General features: G+C 39.7%; 1 long non-coding RNA gene across 1 annotated transcript in view; it reads right to left on the bottom strand.

The window, feature by feature from the left end:
* Positions 1-309: 309 nt before the first annotated feature.
* The window catches only part of LOC123500369, a 44,908-nt gene continuing 27,753 nt past the window's right edge, over positions 310-17,464 (bottom strand). The window contains exon 2 of the long non-coding RNA XR_006673300.1: positions 310-2,302. This is a non-coding gene — a long non-coding RNA (uncharacterized LOC123500369). The remainder of the gene's footprint in view (positions 2,303-17,464) is intronic.

The raw sequence follows: 17,464 nt of genomic DNA, 5'->3' as shown, positions 1-17,464 counted from the left end.
TTTCACGAGCCTGTAGAACATCAGAAAATGCTTTTGGAATTATGGCTTCATGTTTTCAAGTATTTAGATCACCCATCAGAACATCTCCTACCACAACTAAGGACATTGCACTTGCTGATGTCACATTGCATAACTACCTAAGAGTTAGCTCCAAGCAGTAGTATGTGTTAGCAGACATGGTAGACAGGGAGGATGTGCATAATCTTAACTTCCATCAAGGTCAGTGGCACCAGCATCCTCCTGAGGCACTTGGAAGGCTGCCATTGCTAGCAAGAGGGAATACACGGGAGGCCAAGGAAATCAGGGATACATTTAGAGACTATTTTAATAATGAAGCTAGTGTACCCTGGGAAGATAGGATGTGCTTCCTACATTAGGCTGTGTGTTTGTTGTGTATGTGTGTATGTGCGTGTTGTATGTATGTATATGTGAACACAAGTTACAGAAATAAAAGATTTAATTTTAGAAACACTTTTTATTAACCCGTAAACTGCGGCATTCACATTCAGAGGGTGTCTCCTGGTGCGGCTAAATCAGCGAAAGATTGACTTTCAATGAAAGATATATACTTTAAAAAGATGTGTCACAGTTACTTCATTTAACAATTCTGTAACAAAATTTACTGTAGCTACCATATTTCTAAGTATTTTTCGCCACAAAAATGGATTTCTGGCAGTATCTGGAGGCATTGTGGAGAGCGGGATGGGTGGGGGGAGCTAGGGGGAGGCGGCAGGGGGGATACACACAGACTGCTTGTTGCCACTGTTCGTCGACGGGACAGTGTTGTTAATGCTCGAATGTTGTCTCTCTCTCTCTCTCTCTCTCTTTCTTGCTTGCTTCAAGAGAAATAAATGATAAAACAAAAGTATTTTATTTCTATAATGGCAATTTCCGTATAAGTAATATTCTTTCCATTATTCTGACACTAATATTTTGAATCGCAAATAAAGTAAATGGTATCAAAGTATATGGAGTAAATAACATACATATGGAATGGATAAACTGGTCAAATAAAAAGGCATATGCACTGGTAATGGTAATGCGAAATATTGCTCTAGCCTCCTATTATTTTACAATTTTTTTTTCTCTCTCTCACACACTTTGTTCAAAATAAATAAGTGAAACAAAAATACCCCTTTGCTTGGTTCACAATAAATAAAGTAACGAAATATTAGTTCCGTGTAAGCCACAATAACATACATATCATACTATATATCTGTGTGTGTGTGTGTGTGTGTGTGTGTGTGTGTGTGTGTGTGTGTGTGTGTGTGTGTGTGTGAGAGAGAGAGAGAGAGAGAGAGAGAGAGAGAGAGAGAGAGAGAGAGAGAGAGAGAGAGAGAGAGAGAGAGAGAGAGAGAGAGAGGATGAGTCATGACTCATGACGCGCGGTGCGGGCCGGGCCGACACGTCTGACAGTGTTACAAACGTCTAATGAAGATGGTCTTGTTTCCATAATCTTATTCGCTTTATCACTTTTCTATTATACAAAAACAACTTCTATACTACTAAACTATAGCTTCCTCTTACCATACATGAGACTCAAACTCTAATATCTATGAAAGGAATGCAATGTCGACTAAATAAAATAAAAACATAGTGATTTCATTGTTTTCCTTTATAAATATGATACAAATAACCAAATTCTTATTAGAAGGATATAAATTACTAAAAGAAAGGTTATTAGAACACAAAAAAATCATTTCAAAGAAATACAAATCACAGGAACTTTATGGTGCCTGTTTAAAAAGAGCACTTCCAGAAGGCATACAGCAGTTTGCCGCCAAGCCACCCAGAAGGCGTACAGCAGTTTTCGGGTTAAATCTAATTAATTGGAGACATCATACAAATTATCAGCTATTTTGGCTTTTCTGATGACCTCAATTACACTATTTATGACCTCCATTCCAACATCATGTTGTATAAAAGAAGGGAGGCCACTAATAAGGTCATCGATAACGTAGCAAATATTATTGGAGAATGTACGGGGTGGTGGTGGTGGTGGTGGCAGCTGGGTCGTCATCCTCATTGCAAATTCAAGGGCTTTACCATAAGCCTTTGCTCTTCTGTTTCTCTTCATACATGGTGATAACTTGTCATCTTGGAATTCTTGCACTGAAATGCTTGATGCCAAGCTTGTCAGCGCAGGCGATGGAGTCTCAAATCCTCCATCATTGTTACTAGCAGTGTCACTGACAGCAGCTGCGCTACCATCTGTGTGAAGAATGATATCCCCAAAGTCATCTACGAGGACACCTTCTTCTGCCACAGAGATAGAAGGCTGTCCATCTACAGTACTGATATCCTGTGAACAGAAAAAATGTCCATCTGTAAGTAGTATTTTTGAGAGGAAGGTAAATGACTTGAATACATATGTTAATAAAATACTATAGATGATACTGATACCATAAAGGAAATACTGATTAAGCCTGCCCTATAGTCTGTTCCATCTATGAAATCCGTTCTAGGTGTGGTAGATTCTGGAATTCCCATGAGTGTGGCGTTGCCTGCTCAACCATCAAATACCATCTTAAAATTATTGTCTGCTTACCTGCCTATCCACAAGCCTTCTCTCTCTCTCTCTCTCTCTCATATATATATATATATATATATATATATATATATATATATATATATATATATATATATATATATATATATATATATATATATATATATATATATATATATATATATATATATATATATATATATATATATATATATATATATATATATATATATATATATATATATATATATATATATACAGGCAACCCCTGTTTAACGAAGGGGTTACGTTCCTAAAAAACACTTCGTTAAGCGAAACTTCGTTAAGCGAACCGATTATAACAAGTATAACCCCTGATTTGAACTTCCATTGAGAGTAAGCAAAGTGAGAGTGCATCATAGTACAGTAAAAGGTTTAATGAAAGTAAAAATTATGAAGTTAAACATTTAGGTAGTTTAATTTGTCATTATAATGTACACTAATGTATGTATGTACGTAACTTTATAATGTTGATGATCTTAACTTTATGAAGGGAGGGAGAGTGAAACGGGAAAGACACTAACCGGCAACCTGTGGAATGTAAACAAAGTGCGCATCATGGTATTGCATACAAAACTTATGTACCACATTTCCACAAGGCTTTTCATTTTATCCATGTAGAGTCACAAGTTCAGGTGGTTCTTTTAGCTTGCAAGGAAGATGAGGTCTCACTAGCCTTCTTAATAGAGTATCTTGACTTGAAAATAGTAGACAGTAGATGGAGTCAAGCCATGGTGGAAACAATGTTATTAGTTTTCTGGCCTCTCTCTTGTCTGTGAATAATACCCAGCTTCACTTCGAGAGTAAGACACTTCCTGGTCTTCTTAGGAACGTTAGGCCACATTGCAGGGTGTTTTGGTAGTAAGTTGAACTAAGGAAGATGAGCTGCTGGTGACGCTGTTATGTTTTGACTGGGCAGTGTGGGGTGCGTGTGATCTTGATCTTGATCTTGATGCTACAGGTAACACAGACTTTCTTCTGAGTCAGGCCTTTGTATCGGCAGAGCCTGTGTTGTCCACGAGAGGCTTGATCTTGATCTTTATTCTATAGGTGTCTCAGGATTTCTCCTGAGGCAGGCCTTAGTACCAGCAGCTCCTGATGTATTCAAAAGCCTGTCAGCTTGCATGATACAGTGGGGCTTTCAAATTTGGAAAAAAATATCTGGATAAAACTTCGTTAAAGCGAGTTTGGTTTTCGTTAAACGAGCAGATGGTATTAAAATGAAACCTTCGTTATAGCGAAATTTCGTTGTGTGAACCTTCGTTAAACGGGGATTGCCTGTATATATATATATATATATATATATATATATATATATATATATATATATATATATATATATATACACACACACACATTATTTTTTTTAATATTCATTTTCAACGTGACCTGACACAACCCGGATGAGAGACTCAAGGGGACACGTCGACCAACACTACCAAATTGTGGCAACATTAGAAAAAAAACCTATGCCACGTCATAGAATTCATATAAACCGTTGTTATAATCCTAAACTCACTGTACTGCGTGGCTTTCTTTAGTATATACAGCATACATAAAAAAATCTCTTTCAAATAGCACGTAAAGTCGGCGCCTCTCGACGTGATCGCGGCTGAGCGCGAGGCAAATTTGCGTATTTGTCATTTTCATTGCAGCACCCCAAGGAATATACAGAGAGGAAGTTTTGGTGTGGGTTAAAGTTTGGAGGACAGCGATGGTGCTGCCATCTGTTGGAAGTGAGTACTTTCATAGAAAACGTTGTTAGGAGTAACTTAAAATTTCTCCCATGCTTCCTCCCCCACTCCCGTTTCTTCCCTGCATTTTCTCGTGGTTATGAACTTATAAGACAAATAAAACATGTTTATTTATATATATATATATATATATATATATATATATATATATATATATATATATATATATATATATACAGGTAACCCCCGTTTAACGAAAGTTCACACAACGAAATTTTGCTGCAACGAAGGTTTCATTTTACTACCATCTGCTCGTTTAACGAAAACCAAACTAGCTTTAACGAAGTTTTATCCAGGTAATTTTTTCCAAATTTGAAAGCCCCACCGTATCATGCAAGCAGACAGGCTTTTGAATACATCAGGAGCTGCTGGTACTAAGGCCTGCCTCAAGAGAAATCCTGAGACACCTGTAGAATAAAGATCAAGATCAAGCCTCTCGTGGACAACACAGATTTCCTTTTTCTTTTTTTTCCTTTTTTTTTCTGTGTGCCTTTTTTTGTCGTCTACAGGAGCTGCCGATCCAGAGGCCCGGCTCAGGAGTGATCCCGAGTCGCCTGTAGTATCAAGATCAAGATCAAGATCAAGATACTGATACTGATACATTTATTGGGCCTTTATGAGTACATTAAAATCAGTACGATACAAAATGTGAAGAATTCCCTCGGTCTGTTGAGCATAAGCTCTTTTACAGACCTATTTGAAATTTATGTTAAGCAGACGCGGTTAGTTGAGGAGGCCTAATTACTATACATATATTTACAAACAAGTAAATTAAAGATTTCCTAACTAAATTTCACTTCTACAACCAAATATACATATACATAACACATATGTAATAAATGCAGTAATAAATACAGTAGTGGATGATTATGACAAATAGAATAATAGTAATAGAAACAATAGATAATGATAAATGATAAATAATAGTAAAGAAAAATAAACATAATAACATGCAATGAAATATTAAAATAATAATAATATAATAATATAATAATTATAATAATAATTGTAAACGTACAATAACAAAACAATTTACATTAAAACACACGCCCGGTAGCTCAGTGGTTAGAGCGCTGGCTTCACAAGCCACAGGACCGAGGTTCGATTCCCCGGCCGGGTGGAGATATTTGGGTGTGTCTCCTTTCACGTGTAGCCCCTGTTCACCTAGCAGTGAGTAGGTACGGGATGTAAATCGAGGAGTTGTGACCTTGTTGTCCCGGTGTGTGGTGTGTGCCTGGTCTCAGGCCTATCCGAAGATCGGAAATAATGAGCTCTGAGCTCGTTCCGTAGGGTAACGTCTGGCTGTCTCGTCAGAGACTGCAGCAGATCAAACAATGAATGAATTAATAATAATGATACATTAATAAATAATAAAATAATAAATACTGAAAATTATACAAATAATAACAATCACATTACAATAATAATAAAAAATATAATACTATAATGATAATAATACTATAATAATAATAATAATAATAATAATAATAATAATAATAATGATAATAATAATAATAATAATCATAATAATAATAATAAATAATAATGATAATAGTAAATGTACTATAATAATAAAACAATTTACAATAAAACAATAATAAACAATACAGTAATAAATAATAAAATACTAATAATAATGAGAAATTATATAAAATTAACAATCACATATTACAATATTAATAATAAAAATATAATACTATGATAATAATGATACTATAATAATGATAATGATAATAATAATAATAATAATAATAATAATAATAATAATAATAATGATAATAATAATAATAATAGTTATAATGATAATGATAATAATAATAATAATAATAATAATAATAATAACAATAATAATAATAATTGTTATGATAATAATAATAATACAGAGCAATAAATAAAAGTCCCTAATATTTATTAAGGAAAAATTGTTTTATCTTGTTCTTAAAAATTTGAGGTGATTTAATATTTCTAAGTTGTTCTGGTAGCTGGTTCCACTCATTGACACCTCTGGTTGTGACATATTGCTGTGCGTGGGATGTTCAACACAGCGAGAGCTTTAAATCATATGGTCTGCGGGTATTAGGCTTGTTAGACATGAAGTGGAATGTGTCGTCTGACTGTCATGAATATATTGACTTGTGAACAAAGATGTTAGTCTGGAGAGATATTATGTCACTTAGTTTTAGTAATCTAAGGTCATTAAATAATGGGCTGAACGATGACTAAATGACATGACTCGCAGTAGCTTCTTTTGTGCAACAAAAATATTGTCCATGATGGTACTGCCGGCTCCCCCCCAAATGGCAGAACAATACAAAAAATTTGTGTACCCTAATGATATATATATATATATATATATATATATATATATATATATATATATATATATATATATATATATATTTGTCTTATACAATGAAGAGAAAGATTATTTCTTATCTTGTATATAATTCGTTAGTTTATTAGTTTTAACAATAAGCTCATTAATTTGTGATCTCCATTTTAGCTTTTGATCTATCATTATGCCCAGAAATCTACATTCTGACACTTGGTTTAATAACTTGCTGTTAATATAAACATTAATATTTACTGTATTCGTCATGAGTGGGGAGGATAACAGGTGCTGCCTTGTATGATACAAAGGCCTGACTCAGAAGAATTGTGCGTCACCTGTAGCATCAAGATCAAGATCAAGATCACGCGCACCACTCGCTCCCCAGTCAAAACATAACAGCGTCACTAGCAGCTCATCTTCCCTAGTTCACCTTACCACCAAAACGCCCTGCAATGTGGCGTAACGTTCCTCGAAGTGAATCTGGGTATTATTCACAGAGACGAGAGAGGCCAGAAAACTAATGACATTGCTCGCCACCATCTTGACTCCATCTACTGTCTACTATTTTCAAGACAGCAGACTCTATTAAGAAGGCTGGTGAGACCTCATCTTCCTTGCAAGCTAAAAGAACCACCTGAACTCGTGACTCTACAATGGATAAAATGGAAAGCCTTGTGGAAATGTGGTACATAAGTTTTGTATGCGGTACCATGATGCGCACTTTGTTTACATTCCACAGGTTGCCGGTTAGTGTCTTTCCCGTTTCCCTCTCCCTCCCTTCATAAAGTTAACCCCTTCGCGCCGGATGTTAAAAAAGCCAGCCTGTTTGATATACGGGTGGTAGTGCCGCGCGCCCGAGAGGGGAAACTCGTGCAAGCTTGTCATACTTGTCGTCTTTGTGTATTATGCTGCTATTTTTTAGTCACTATATCACCTTCGAAGAGGAAAGTGGACGCTTCTCTCTTCGGAGAGAGAGAGAGAGAGAGAGAGAGAGAGAGAGAGAGAGAGAGAGAGAGAGAGAGATAGAGAGTGACATTTGCTAATATTTTAGACACAAGCGGGACGCATGTAGCTTATCTATCGAGAGGAAGAGGGGTAGGGAGGAAAGGAGAGGGAAACAAGAGAGAGAGAGAGAGAGAGAGAGAGAGAGAGAGAGAGAGAGAGAGAGAGAGAGAGAGAGAGAGAGAGAGAGAGAGAGATTAGAAAATTTGTTGTTTTGTATTTGTGTGTGTGTGTGTGTGTGTTTTCACGAATGTTACAAGGCGGGACGCATGTACCTTATCTTTCGAGAGGGAGAGGGGAGGAGGGAAGGAGATGGGGAGGGAGGAAAGGAGATGGAGGAGGAATGGAGAGAGAGAGAGAGAGAGAGAGAGAGAGAGAGAGAGAGAGAGAGAGAGAGAGAGAGAGAGAGAGAGAGAGAGAGAGATGGGAACAGTCTATGCCATTGGATAATTTTAGACACAAGGCGGGACCCATGTAGCTTATCTTTAGTGATTGGTGGAGACAAGAATGGTGGGAGGAGCACTAGGATTTCAAGGACAGCATACGGCGTGTGTAGTTGGTATCCAACACACTATATGGGACAACTGAACTGAAGAAAGCTCAGAAAAGAAATATGACGTCTACGTAGGCGTCACCGTATTTGCTACTGGGGCTTCATGACGCCTACATAGGCGTCACCGTATTGAAGGGGTTAAGATCATCAACATTATAAAGTTACGTACATATATACATTAGTGTACATTATAATGACTTACATTAAACTACCTAAATGTTTAACATCATAATTTCTACTTTCATTAAACCCTTTACTGTACTGTGATGCACTCTCGCTTTGCTTACTCTCAATGGAAGTTCAAATCAGGGGTTAAACTTGTTATAATCGGTTTGCTTAACGAAGTGTTTTCTAGGAACGTAACCCCTTCGTTAAACGGGGGTTGCCTGTATATGCATTTTCTGCCCGCCTCCGCCTGGGCCACACCGTACTCCTTACTTGCATCGCATACGTCGACTGTCTCGTGACCACTTCTGCCCTTGGTGTAGGACTACCGCTGAGGCCATGGAACATTTCCTGCTACAATGCCCACGCCTCCTCTCTCAACATACAGCATTACACTCCCGGCTCTCTGCCCTGGCCATCACAACACTCAACCTGCCCACCCTCTTGGCAGCCTCAGGCGTCCACCCCTCCTGGCAACGCTCAGTGAATATGATATTGTGGAAGTGATTAAGGCCTATAGATTAAAGTGAAAAACCAAGGAAATTAGTCTCGAAACAGGTGTGAGCCCAGTGACAGTCCGCCACCTCGTGTTAGAATTTAAGGTGTCTGGAGAGCGTGAGATTCCCTACCACAAACATGGTGGGCGATGGCAACCTAAGATTAGTGACAGAACTCTGACTCACATAAGGCGCCAGTTGGATGGAAATCCCAACCTTACAGCATGACAGATTAAGGAACAAAATCCAGCACTTCTCCAGGAAGTCAGTGTAAGAATGATACAGAAAAATATCCAGAAAAAATTAGAATTTAAAAAATATCGTGCTCGCAATAAGCCTTTCGTTTCTGAGGCACAACGAAAAAAGAGGCTGGCATTTGCACGTAAATACAGCACATGGACTCTAGATGAGTGGAGGAAAGTCTTGTGGGCTGATGAATCAGCATTCAGAGTCAGTGACACAAAAGGCAAGATGGTGTGGCGTCGGAAAGGATCAGACCCATACCAACCAAAGTTTACCGCCAAGTCTACTAAACACCCTCCCACCTTTATGGTGTGGGATGCATTCTCATATGGGGCGTGGCTGAGCTGCATGTCTTCCTTAAAGGCCAGTTAGTCACCAAGGACGTCTACCGCAGTCTTTTAGACATTCATCTGGCTGACTGTTTTGCAGTGACTGGTGCTGAGGTGCTGCAGCAGGACAGTGCCCCATGCCACACCGAACACATTGTCAAGGAATGGCTTGCTGCAAGTGAGGTAGAGTGCATTTCTGTTTCTGATGGCCGGCCAACAGTCCAGACATATCACCCATTGAGAACCTCTGGGCTATCGTGAAGGGAAAGCTGAGAAACGAAGACACCTCCACACTGCCAAAATTAGAGAGAGCACTTCGTCAAGCTTGGAGCAGCACACCACGAGAAACGGTGATGAAGCTCGCGGATTCTCTCCCTAGTTGTTTGAAGGAAGTGAAAAAAAAGAAAAGGATACCCCATTAGTAAATAAAAGGTAAGTTAATAAGTATCCACAATGTTACGTTCACCGGTTAAACTGGTAAGATTGGCATCGGGGAGCCGGTGATGTTTTAACATCAAACAGGCTTTCACTAGGGAGAAGGTGATCCTTACAGGTCTCGAATCACAGCTCTCCTATCCCTTGGCTAACATTAGCTTACAGTGCCCGTTCATTTCAGGAGAGGTTGTGGTAGCCATTAAACCTGGTGAACTGCCAGTACCAGGGGTACATCTTGTACTGGGTAACAATCTCGCGGGTAACTTGGCTGTTCCAAACTTAATTGTTCTTGATTCTCCCTTAACAGAAAGTCCCACTAAGACCCTGGATGAAACATCCCCTCACTTCTTCCCCTTCCCAGTGTGTGCAGTCACCAGGTCTCAGTCCAAGTCCCCTGCCCTTTCACCACCTCCTCCACCAATGATTGCCTATACTGACAACTTGTACAATAACATCATTTCAAAGGAGAATTTGATTAATGCTCAGGAACAGGATCTCACTTTGGCTAAGATCAGGCATGTTGCCAGCGAGACAAAGGATATGTCTAAATTGCCTTGTTTTTATTATCAGGAAGGAGTCTTGATGTGTGCCTACACACCTCCTGAACTGAAACAACTAGACACCTGGTCAGAAATACATCAAATTGTCATCCCCTTGTCTGTAAGACCAGCCATTATAGAACTAGCTCATGATGGATTGTCAGGTCATCTAGGCATCCAAAAAACCTACAAGAAGGCTCTGCAACATTTTTTTTGGCCAGGAATGAAAAAGGATGTGTCACACTATGTAAAAACATGTCACATATGTCAAATTGTGGGTAAGCCTAACAAACGCCTTGTGCCAGCTCCTCTGACGCCTATTCCAGTTCAGACGGAGCCCTTCGAAAAGATCGTTCTAGACTGCGTAGGGCCCTTACCCAAAACCAAACGAGGGAATCAGTATTTGTTAACCCTCGTGGATCCCACTACCAGGTACCCTGAAGCATTCCCTCTTAAGAACATCACATCAAAGACCATTGTAAAACATCTAATACACTTTTTCACCTCGGTAGGAATTTCACAACAAATTCAGTCTGACAAGGGTAGCAATTTCACTAGCAATTTTTTCCAACAGAAAGTGAATGAGCTAAACATCGACCATGTAACCTCCTCGGCTTACCAGCCCCAATCCCAAGGCTGTCTGGAGTGGTTTCACCAAACATTAAAATCCATGATGAAGTATTGCTTGGAGCATCAAGGAGACTGGGATGAAAGTATCTCTTTCCTTCTCTTCGCTTTAAGAGAATCTCTTCAAGATTCTTTAGGTTACTGCCCTTTTGAATTACTCTATGGTAGACAGATCAGGGGGCCTCTCAAAATATTAAAGGATCAATGGTTTACTCAAAATACTCCTTCAAGCCCCAGTGTATCTGACTACATCAGTAACCTTAAGAATAAAATCAGTGGTCAGATCTTTTGCTAAATCAAACTTCCTCAAATCTTAAACTAAAATGCAACAAAATTCTCTTCCCAAATCAGTCATGAGAAGTTTCAAACCAGGAGACAAGGTTTTACTTTTCTCCCCACTCCAGGCAATGCTCTTCACAGTAAGTTCATGGGACCTTATGTTGTGGCTCAAAAACTAAGTCCATTAAACTATATGGTCCACACTCCTGACCGTCATAAGGATTCCCAACTATAGTCCGACACAAATATGAAAGCCACTGAGGGGGGGAGACCTATCGGGGATTCCCCGGTAGCGGCGTCGCCAAACGTCGCAGCCCTAATTAAAGGATTAACACTGAAGTGTGGAGAAACACCCATCTCTCCCGCTCTCTCTCTCTCTCTCTCTCTGTGGCTTGTTGCTACTTCCTCTTGTTTCTTATTACTATATAGTTCTCTCATGCACGTTTGTGTGTGTGTGTGTGTGTGTGTGTGTGTGTGTGTGTGTGTGTGTAATCCTGCTTGCGTGAGTCTTTCAACAGTTTACGTATTGGTTCTCCTGTGATGCACACACACACACACACACACACACACTCTCTCTCTCTCTCTCTCTCTCTCTAAAATAGACAAGTAGACGTGCATCTTTTTTGTTGTTTTATTTTACTCTTTTTCCACACCACCCATGAGGTAAGAGTTAAGGTTTTTTTTTTTATAGAGGTTTTACCCTGTAGGCATAATCCTCTCTCAGCTATTTAATCAGACAGTTCTTCGTCAGAAGTGTCCTCCACATTGATAATAAAAGAATCCTCTAAGCAGAACTTGTTGACGCTGTAAATAATTAATTTCTCTTGACAATGAAGGTTGCGATGGCGAGTAGCGCGGACTAGATATTCACCTTCCATCCTGAGCGACAGGGAGGGGAGGAGTGACTCGATTTGACCTGGATTATCAGCGGTCAGGGAGGCTGACCTCACCCATGTCCAACCTTGAAAAGTAGCAACGCTGGAGAGCAGTGGTGCTACATTTTGTTGTATCTATAGAAAATCATTGTCTTCATTACACTAAAACAATATTCAAAGCTCTCTGTACATCCTTATTAGAAATTCAGAGGAATACACTTTTATGACAGTTCATTAAGATGTAAGTTAATAATGAGATCGAAACATGTGCTACGATGCTTGGCGACGCTGCAGCCGGGGAATCCCCGTTAGGTCTCCCCCTTCAGCGGCCTTCATATTTGAGTCGGACTATAGTTCATATTAACCTAATGAAACCTTACCACTCCAGAGAACCAGAGGACGACTTGTCTCACACTGTACCTGTATGTCTGGTAAGGAAGGAGTTTGGTCCTGTGCCCCCCGAGGAAGAGTCCAACATCGAATTCCTCTTCTCATCACCTAAAGGACGCCCCTCAAACAGCCAAATCATGTCCAACCTTGATGAGGTTTTTCTTTCCTTAACACCTTCACAACAGTCTGATCTTAAAAAGTTATTGCTAGACTTTTCAGAAACCACAGGTGACCTTCCAGGACTTTGTACTACTATCCAACATGATATAACTTTAATATCTAATGAGATCAAGCCTATAAGACAACCCGCCTATTGCATTTCACCCATTAAAAAAGACGATGAAAAAAGAGGTAGACTATCTGCTTTCTCATCACCTTGCAGAACCTAGTATATCCCCCTGGGCTTCTCCCTGCCTATTAACATCTAAGCCAGATGGTAGTAGTCAATTTTGCACAGACTACAGGAAATTAAATAAAGTGACGGTGCCAGACTCCTACCCATTGCCCTTGATAGAGGACCTTATAGATAGTATAGGAGTAGCCAAATTTGTAACCACTATAGATTTACTTAAAGGTTAATACCAGATTCCCCTCTCGGACGAGGCCCGAATAACATCCGCCTTCATCACCCCCTTCGGACTATACCAGTACACAGTGATGCCCTTCGGCTTGTCTAATGCTCCCGCCACCTTCCAGAGGGCTATAAATTACATCACCCAGGACTTGGAGGGAACATCTGCCTATCTGGATGACCTGGTGGTGACTTCGGACTACTGGGTGACACATCTGACCCGTCTCCGTAGGCTGATGGGTCGGTTGCAGGAAGCCGGGCTTACAATCAACCTGGCCAAGTCCACCTTCGGGAAGTCTACGGTGATCTACCTGGGACATGTGGTGAAGAAGGTTTACCCCAGGAGAGCCAACGTAGAGGCCATCCTTGGCTTCCCTGTCCCTACCACCAGGAAAGCTCTTATGAGGTTCTTGGGGATGGCTGGTTTCTACAGACGATTCTGTAGGAAGTTCTCCACCTTGGCCGCCCCCCTGACGGACCTTATCAGCACTTCCATCCCCTTCCACTGGACCCCGACCTGTGACCAAGCCTTACAACATCTCAAGGCATTCCTCTCCTCGGAGCCAGTGGTCTGGACGCCAGATCACTCCTGCCCCTTGCGACCTCGTTCACCACCTCTCCACCTCCCCTTCCACGTCACCGTCTCATGAACCTTCCACGGCACCGTCTCATGAACCTTCCACAGCACCGTCTCATGAACCCTCCACATCACCGTCTCATGAAGCCCGCCACTCTCCCGAAGTTGGATTCATGCGGCCCCATTCGACTCAACTGGAAGTGTTAAGCCAGCTCTTAGCTTTCTGGAAGTCAGTCGAGGTCCAGGCCTCAACCAGTGAACACAACGCCTCTTGGACTACCGTGGGATCTACGTCACCCAGCACTTCAACACTGCGACACCTCATAAGTATCACTTCCCCTCGTCCATTTTTTCCACATTGCCTTGTTATGTTCACCGGTTAAACGGGTAAGATTGGCATCGGGGAGCCGGTGAACAATAATAATAAAAAAAAAACACTGGAAGTTCAACTGGTGAGGAAATGCAAAGGGGGCACTTTAAAAAGCTATTTTAATAACCCAATAATGAAACTGACATACACATAGATATAACATGAAACATGAAAATGACATACACATATACATATAACACATAAATAAATATAACAAAGAACCAAACTTAATACCTAACAATAATACTAATCCTATATGGAGGCAATGTGGAAAAAACGGAAGAGGGGAAGTGATACTTATGAGGAGTTGCAGTGGTGAAGTGCTGGGTGAAGTAGATTCCACGGTAGTCCAAGAGGCGTTGTGTTCACTGGTTGAGGCCTAGACCTCCACTGACTTCCAGAAAGCCAAGAGCTGGCTTAACACTTCCAGTTGAGTCGAATGGGGCCGCGTGAATCCAATTTCGGGACAGTAGCGGGCTTCATGAGACGGTGCCATGGAAGGTTCACGAGACGGTGACGTGGAAGGTTCACGAGACGGTGACGTGGAAGGGGAGGCGGAGAGGTGGCGAACGAGGTAACAAGTGGAGGAGGGGATGGTAGTGTAGTATATTACAGGTGGACCGTAACAGCCTCCATATAGGATTAGTATTATTGTTAGGTATTAAGTTGGGTTCTTTATTGTTGTATTTATTTCTGTGTTATATGTATATGTGTATGTCAGTTTCATATGTTTAATGTTATATCTATGTGTATGTGTCAGTTTCATTATTGGGTTATTAAAATAGCTTTTTAAAGTGCCCCCTTTGCATTTCCTCACCAGTTGAACCTGCAGTGTTTTTTTTTTATTGTTATTGTTCACCGGCTCCCCGATGCCAATCTTACCTGTTTAACCAGTGAACGTAACAACAATTTATGTTTCATTCTGTCTTGTAGTTTGACCATTTCTTTCAATTGAAATCATAATGTGTATGTTGTTTAGCGCGCGATCACGTCGAGAGGCGCCGACTGTATAAAGATTGCTTTGGCAGTATGGCTAGAGGTAAGTGACGTGACCTGCCCCATCCTAATCGGACTTCATATATGGAACCAACTATAACAACTTTTATGCCACAATAGATGTGGAGGGATATAACAATGTTGTTAATCCAGAAATGTATCATAAAGCTTGACAAAGATAACACCTGCCTTTTTCTCTGAATAGTTTTGTAGTTTATGAGGTTTTAAACATAAGTAAGTAACTGTGAAAGTAGGCAATATATATATATATATATATATATATATATATATATATATATATATATATATATATATATATATATATATATATATATATATATATATATATATATATATATATATATATATATATATATATATATATATGTGTGTGTGTGTGTGTTTATATATATATATATATATATATATATATATATATATATATATATATATATATATATATATATATATATATATATATATATATATATATATATATATATATATATATATATATATATATATATATATATATATATATATGTGTATATATATATATATATATATATATATATATATATATATATATATATATATATATATATATATATATATATATATATATATATATATATATATATATATATATATATATATATATATATATATATATATATATATATATATATATATATATATATATATATATATTTACTATATATATATTTACTATATATATATATATATATATATATATATATATATATATATATATATATATATTGTGAGGGGCACTGCCTTGTTTCCCCTTTAATTTATTATTCTATTATATGCCCATTGTATGGCAGCCCAAGGGCGGGCTGTCGCTGTTCCGCTGTGCGGCCAACCACCCTCTCTTTGTTTCCACCATCCTGTTGTGCCTGCGAGCATCGCCTCAGTACCAAGTGAGCCTTCAGCGGAGATAGACACCACTCTCGTCGGTCTGGCACAGTGAGAGAGATGCGTGTTGGCTCGGTTTTTCGTGGTACTCATTAGTCCTCGGTCTGGGAGTTGTGCCCTCCTTTTGAGTAGCTGGCTTGCTACTGGGTAGACCGTGACTGTTAGAGCAACGGGCTTGTTGCTCTAGGAGAGGTGTAGTAAGTTTGGCTGGATTTCTTGTGCGTTCGTCCACTCGGGTGTGGCAATGCGGAGGGACGCGTTATTGTTTCGTCCCGTTGTTGCTGTTGGTGGCTGTAGTCACCAGTGGGGTTTGGTGGGCGGCTGTGTGCCCCCATCATCTTTTGTGTAGTACCAGTAGTATACTGTATTGTAGTGGTTGTAGCTATGCACGCTAGTGAAAAGCTGAGAAGCTTCATACTGCAGGCCAGTGGTGCGTAGATCTCATCCGTCAGACTTGTCTGTGACGAGTATCTGGACTCCGTGTATGGCTGTTGTCACCCGTAGGTGGTGTTTGGGCTCGTGTGTACACCACCGGATGTGCTGTACACCTCATATATTGTAGTAGTCGTAGGCTAGGGGTGTCAGTCTGACAGGTGTTAGGAAGCACTTGTCGTAGTAGGATAGTATAGTAATATATACATTGCGTGTGTTGTCCCAGTCTGTGATTCATCACCGTCTGTGGACAAGGCATGCGGAGAGGCATTAATACTTTATAGAGAAGTGGGTGGAATTGTCCTTGTGGGCGGTTTCTCTAGGGGGTATTAAGGCCTCGCCCTGTTACACATAACCTCTACCATTTATAAATTCTACTTGGTTGGGTACAGGAGGAGAAGGAGTTGCTAAGGAGATTCCATTACAGTGGGGGGAAGTTATACACTGTTGGCGACCTTGAAAGAACCTGAGGGTTACGGCAGCTGTGAGTTATAGTAGTAGGGGCTCTGTGGAGTTTTATATTTCCCACTGTAGTGACCGTAACAAAGTTGGCGATTTTGCCAAAATAACACTCAGGTGAGCTGTAGCAGTTAACCGCAGCCGTGGCGTACGTAACAATATATATATATATGTATATATACAGTAAGCCCCCGAATTTAGCGAAATCCAGCTTAGCGAAACCCTTAAGGCCCTATCACACTGGCCTATGATACGCGGAACCAGGAACATCCGCTCCAGATTGCTTGAACTTGCCCGGGATTAACGGAACCAAGTTGGGATGGCTTCATATCCATCCCAGTTCCTTGTATGCTATCCCAATCGAAAAGTAATCATGAAATATGCAATATAAAACCTTTCATGTTATTTAAAAAGAACAGAAATATTTTCTTATATTGAAATATTAAATATTTCATCAATGTAGAAAGATGAAATATAGATATCATGTCGATAGTTTGAGTCATAACATGGGCCATGCATCGCTTCCTGACCTACACCTGACCTGCAAAGGAA

Source organism: Portunus trituberculatus, unplaced genomic scaffold (assembly GCF_017591435.1).
Source record: "Portunus trituberculatus isolate SZX2019 unplaced genomic scaffold, ASM1759143v1 PGA_scaffold_205__4_contigs__length_1045770, whole genome shotgun sequence".
Classification (NCBI taxonomy): domain Eukaryota; kingdom Metazoa; phylum Arthropoda; class Malacostraca; order Decapoda; family Portunidae; genus Portunus; species Portunus trituberculatus.
Note: the sequence above shows the minus strand (reverse complement) of the source record. Positions and strands in the feature narration are given on the sequence as shown.